The following is a 6,337-nucleotide window of genomic DNA, read 5'->3' as shown; positions in this document are numbered from 1 at the left end:
TTCCCTAAAGATGAATAAGACAGAAGCCCCAATGAAGGAGACAGATATGTATAAACATGACCAGAAACTCCAGCCAAGGTATACAAGGAATCCATGCTTTAATCACCCACTCTGGTCAAAAGATAATGGCAATTACTGGTGTTAAACAAGGACACACAGACCAGAGACAGTTCTAATACCTTAGCAGCCAATGTAAACAAAGCAAAACCTAAGCCTGTAAATGCCTCAAAGTTAAGAAATCAACACCTATAAAGACTACCAAACACAACCAACCAACAAATCTTTCCCAAATAATGCAAATGCTTAAGCCACAGCCAATCAAACATTTCCTTCTTTTCTCTATAAAAGTTTCCCCCCTAATTTCTTCCAGTGAATTGCTCCTAACCACTTCTGGTTTGTTGTTACCCAATTTGAGTAGATTTTTATTTAAATAAACTCCTAAAATGTTTAATGTGCCTCAGTCTAACTTCTAACACAAGTAAAACATTAAAAGAGAAAACCAAAGATACATAGCTGAGCTCAGAAACCGGGCAAACATTTCTATGGGCCAGAAGCTTAGCAGTGAACAGAGTTGAAGGGACGGGCTCTGGGCTTGGAAACAGACACTGTGGCCAGAGTTAAGAACCTGCCAGAAAAGCTGACTGAAAACAAGCCCTATATGAGCTGGAAGAGTAGGGATGGGGGAAAATGTTGCCTTGTGCCAAGCTCACAGCTGGAAGCCAGGACTGGGGTAGGGATCTTCCCCATCAGTGAAAGGAAGTTAGAAACAAAAGAAAACTTTGAATTGGGCAATTAGAAAAATGTAGGATTTTGAAGAGGGGAAACCATGAATACTTACTGTTCTAGGTGCTATAAACCCTGAGGAAAAAAAGAAAAAAGATGACACCTACTAAGAAGGACTCCTGGTGGTTAATTGGGCTCAAATAAAAAAAGCAGAGCCTAGCAGCCATTTCTGCATCGGAGCCTCTCATCTAAACTGCACTTCATGCAGAAGCCGGTGCTGAGCTGCCTTTGCACCGAACTACCTGCCTGCACTGTCTGTACCACCTGAGCTCTTATAAAGGGTTCCTAGAATCCTATTTCAATCAATAGGATTGAGCTTTCTTCAATCAGAGCTGCTTAACTCTGACCAGAGTGGCTCTATTCTGACCAATCAAACAGTGCCTTTTGTACCAATCAAACTGCGAGGATTTGGTGTCCTCATTTGCATGAGGATAAGTCATCAGGGACCAGGAGTGGGGACTTCTGTACTTATAATAAGCCAGTTCCCCTCTGGTTCAGGGAGCACACTTTCCGAAGAAGAGTGAGGACTGCATTTCCGGGATGGAGCTGAAATTCTGAAGACATCTCACCAGAGCAAAGCTGCTTAACTTAACTGAAGAGGGGCCTGGCCCCAGGGCTGCCTCACAGCCTTGCTGTGTGCTGCCTCACAGTTGAGCTGTTTCACGGCTGTGCGTGCTGTGTCACTGCTTGCACTGAATAAAAATTTCCTTCTTCACTGCACCCTACACTGGGGAGTCCTGTTGGCACTGAATCAGAGCTGACAACAATTGGTTGACAGTGCTTTACACTACTAACAGGTTTACTTCTTTCATGACCCTACAGGCAAAGGGACAGAGATATAGAGAACTTAATTTGTTCAAAGCTATAAGCGCTCCTAAGTGGTTTGGTCACCAGGCTATTATTTAAAAGACCCTAAAGTTTCTCAATATCCAACCTATGTCACCAGCTATGATTGCTTACAGAAACGAAAAAGGATTCCAGACCAGAGAGTGAAGAGGGTTGAGGGCAAAGCCCAAGGTGCTGAACACAAAACCAAGGTGATAATGGGGCATGTGTACAAAAAGGACCGAGTACAAAAGGGCAAGTGCAGCGGGAGAATAACTATGCATGCCTAAGAGCATTTAATCACTCCGTGTCACAGCATATATGTACATGGAAGGCTCCTTCCTAGTCAGGGAGAAGGTGCCATGAGCGCATGAGCTCACCCTTCTCCATTCCTTCATCAAGAAAAAAGCTTCCGCTCTGCTTTCTCAAACTCAGTTTCATTCTATTGGTGAGAAAGACACTTGGTTTGGGTTCCAGATTCGGAAGGATCAGCAACAGTTTTTCAGCCTCTGCTTTTCAGCATCAGGGTTCCTCCTTGAAGCAATGGTGGAGATTCTGGCATGCCTCCCCTTTCACTCTGCGTGAAAATATCTAGGATTCTGTTAAGTATTCTGAATAGGAATACAAATCGGTAATTACCACTTCTTAAAAATCAATTCTATGGTATGAATGTTGTTACACTTTAATATCTTATATCTGAAGGCGTCCCAGCGTTTCTATTGACCAACAGGTGTTTGTGAGCTGGTTTTCAGGACAGATAGTTAGCACCAAAGCCTGAAGAAGGAATGACAGAGGAGTGAAGGAAACCCTGAAGACATTTTAAGAAATTTTGCATCACCCATGCTCTGAAGGACACACAGAACAATGTGATGGGAAAAAACATGGACGCTAGTGTCTGAATCAAAAAAGGCAAAGACATTCTAGGAATACCTTACCCATTGACTTTTATGCATCTACAGAATAATCTATAATAATAAAAGGGTAATTTGCTAATTAGACCAGACAGGGCTAAAACATAGAGGATAGATAGAGAGGATCCATCCTTTGTCTCTTAGGTGTTCTAGAACAGAATGAAGGAAATGGTGAAGAGGCAGTATTTGAAGAAATAATTGAGAAGAATTTTCCAAAATTAAATAAAGATATGAATCCTTTATGGACTATTGAAGAGAGAATTTGTGAATTGAAATAAATCTAAACAAAGAACTGAAACAAATATAAACAGAATATAAAATGTGCCAGAAACAAAGGATATCTCACCCACAAAAACTGGACATGGAGCATAATTCTCATTAATGACAACAGGTGAGAATGGAGGTATGAAGAAGTCCATGCACAATAATGGCAATAATTACAATGTACCATGGATAATGCTGACAGATAAATGCATGGAAGCCTTCAAGGGAGAAAACTTCAAAATATTGTTAATTACCTCTCAGGAGGGAGAAAAAGGGAGAGCAGGAAGGGAATGAAATCAAGTCTTGAGAATATTTTAATGTTTTATATACTTAAAAAAATCTTGAAGAAAATATGGCAGAATGTCAAATCCTTTAAATTTAGTAGTGGGGGAGAACCAAGATGGCGGTGTAGGCAAATGCCTGTACTCACTGCCTCCCACAACCACATTAAAATTACAACTAAAATACAGAACAACATCATCCAGAAACACTGGAAAGCTGGCTGAATGGAGGTACTACAACTAGAGAAGTAAAGAAGATAGCACACTGAGACTGGTAGGAGGTGTGGAGGCACGGCACGGAACGGGCTGGTCTGGCACCCAGATATACTGCTTTTTAAAAAATATTTTATTGATCTTTTACAGAGAGGAGGGAAGAGGGATAGAGAGTTAGAAACATCGATGAAAGAAAAACATTGATCAGCTGCCTCCTGCACCCCCCCGCCCCCACTGGAGATGTGCCCACAAGCAAGGTACATGCCCTTGACCGGAATCGAAGCTGGGACCCTTCAGTCTGCAGGCCAACGCTCTATCCACTGAGCCAAACCGGTCAGGGCCAGATATGCTGCTTTTTTAATTGGAAGGGAGATCACTTCTGCAGAGGCTGCCTGGAGAAGCAAGGGGTCTCAGCCCCACTCCAGACGCACAGAACAGAGTCCCAGAGCTGGGAAAAGAAGTCCCTAAGGGCAGTAAGAACTACTGGCTGTAAAAACCAGTGCAGAGGCTCAGTGATACAGAGGCTGCTGAAGACCCAGCTGCTCCTCTTAAAGGCCAGCACCATGAACTGAATTTACAAGCTACCACTTTCTCTGAGCTCCAGCACCAGGGCAAGGCTTTGGGGGACCCAGACACATATGAGGAGAACCTGGATTGCCTGGGGCATTGGGGCAGGAATTTGGGGTTGGCTTTCTTCCACATGGAGGTGCTCATAGTGGTCATTGTTCCTGTGCTGGGACCTTCCTGGTTGCAGGGTTGATTGGCAGCCATTTCTGTTTGCTCCGCCCTGGTGATTCCTGAGACCCCACCCCACTCAATTTACAACCCCATCCAAGCTGTTGGCAATAGCTTTTGCATATGAATGGCCTGTCCTTTCTCAGGTTAAAAACCTGTCAAACAAGCTTCAGCTGGGAGCCCCAAACCTATCAATAAAAGGCCCAAGACCCAGCACCAGCCAGCCTGCCTTGCTTCACAGCTGGGCCTTGTCTGGGCACTTCTAAACCCAATACAAAGAGGAGGAATCTGCAAATCTCTCTGTAGCTCTTGCTGGGTGGGCCCCAGGCAGTAGCTTACTTTGCACCTCCTTGGAGACCCAAGAGCTAGTGTACCCAGTGGTCAGTGTGAGACCATACCAGATTACAACTCTTCACATCCATAAGTGACATACTCAAGGGGCAGACTCAGTGAGCACCAAAGCCCCACTGAAGCAAGTCCTGCTCTGTAAGGATGTCTCCTGCATAGAAGCTCTCTAACTGTAGTTGAAGCTGGTCCCCACAACCAATTGGCCTGGAGGTCAATGGCTCCTAGTGACACCAACAGCAATCAAGGCTCAACTACAACAGAACTGTGCACACAGCCAACAAAGGGGTACACAAAGAGTGTCCACCTCAGGTGATTAGGGAGGCTGCTTGGACCCTATAGGACACCAACTACCAAAGCCACTCTATCAACTCAAGGAGACTTAGTAGCTCTACCCAATACATAGAAACAAACACAGGGAAGCAGCCAAAATGCAGAGACAAAGAAACATGTCACAAATGAAAGAAATGGAAGAAAGCAAACAACTGGATATAGAGCTCAAAACCAGTTATAAGGTTACTCAAGAATCTTCTAGAAACCTCCAAGGGATTTAGTGAGACTTTCGAGGATCTTAGTGAGGATGCCAAAAGAAAAAGGAAAAGGACTAGTCAGAAATTAAGCATACACTGACTGAAATAAAGAATAATATACAGGAATTCAACAGTAGACTGGAGGATCCTGAGAATCAAATCAACAACTTGAAATACGAGGAAGCAAAAAACACCCAACCAGAAAAGCAAAAGGAAAAAAGAATAAAAAAAATGTGAAGGTAGTGTAAGGAGCCTCTGGGACAACTTCAAGCACACCAACATCCAAATTATGGGGGTGCCAGGAAAAGAGAGAGAGCAAGATATTGAAAATCTATTTGAAGAAATAATGAAAGAAGATTTCCCCTAGCTGATGAAAGAAATAGACTTATAAGTCCAGGAATCACAGAAAACCCCAAACAAGAGGAACCCAAAGAGAACCACACCAAGACACATCATAATTAAAATGCCGAGGGCAAAAGACAAAGAATAATAAAAGCAACAAGAGACAAGCAGTTAATTATCTACAAGGGCATGCTCATATGACTGTCAGCTGATTTCTCAACTGAAACTATGCAGGCCAGAAGGGAGTGGCAAGAAATATTCAAAGTGATCAATAGCAAGAACCTACAACCAAAATTACTTTACTCAGGAAAGCTATCATTTAGAATTGAAGGTCAGATAAAGAGCTTCACAGACAAGAAAAAGCTAAAGGAGTTCATCACCACCAAACCAGTATTATATGAAATGCTGAAAGGTATTCTTTAAGAAGAGGAAGAAGAAGAAAAAGGTAAAGATAAAAATTATGAACAACAAAGTGACAACAAATACATATCTATCAACAATTGTACTAAAAATCAAATGAATAAAAAATCTGATGAACAGAATAAACTGGTGAATGGAATAGAATCAGGGGCATGGAAATGGAAAAGACTGACAATTCTCAGAGGGAAGGGGGTGTGGGAGGGTGTGGGAAGAGATTATACAAAGATCTTATATGCTATATGCATGTATGCATTACCTATGGATACAGACAATAGAGGGGTGTGGTGGGAACTAGGTGGAGGGGAGCTATGGGGGAAAAAAGAGGGACATCTGTAATAATCTCAACAATAAAGATTAATTTAAAAATTAATAGTGGGTATATTAATGTTACATTAGTCTCTGTTCTTGTTTTTAATATGTGAAATATTACACAATAATAATTTAAAAGAATGAAAGCAAAAATAAATAAAATATTGTGGGATCCTTTCATATAAAAGTGGAAAGAGAGTTAAAAGACATGGTTATGTCTTCCTGCTTGATTTTTGTTTTTATATGAAGCCTTGGAAGCTATTAATGGAAATAGCTGTACCTGAGGTTGATATCATCAAGGGCACTGAGATCTGGGCAGTGACTGATGATGGAATCTGGCAAAGAATGCTCAAGTACGAGGGAAGGTGAATAAGCCAGC

Source organism: Myotis davidii, unplaced genomic scaffold, assembly GCF_000327345.1.
Source record: "Myotis davidii unplaced genomic scaffold, ASM32734v1 scaffold448, whole genome shotgun sequence".
Taxonomy (NCBI): domain Eukaryota; kingdom Metazoa; phylum Chordata; class Mammalia; order Chiroptera; family Vespertilionidae; genus Myotis; species Myotis davidii.
The sequence above is the reverse complement of the archived record's forward strand: the minus strand, read 5'-3'. Positions refer to the sequence as shown.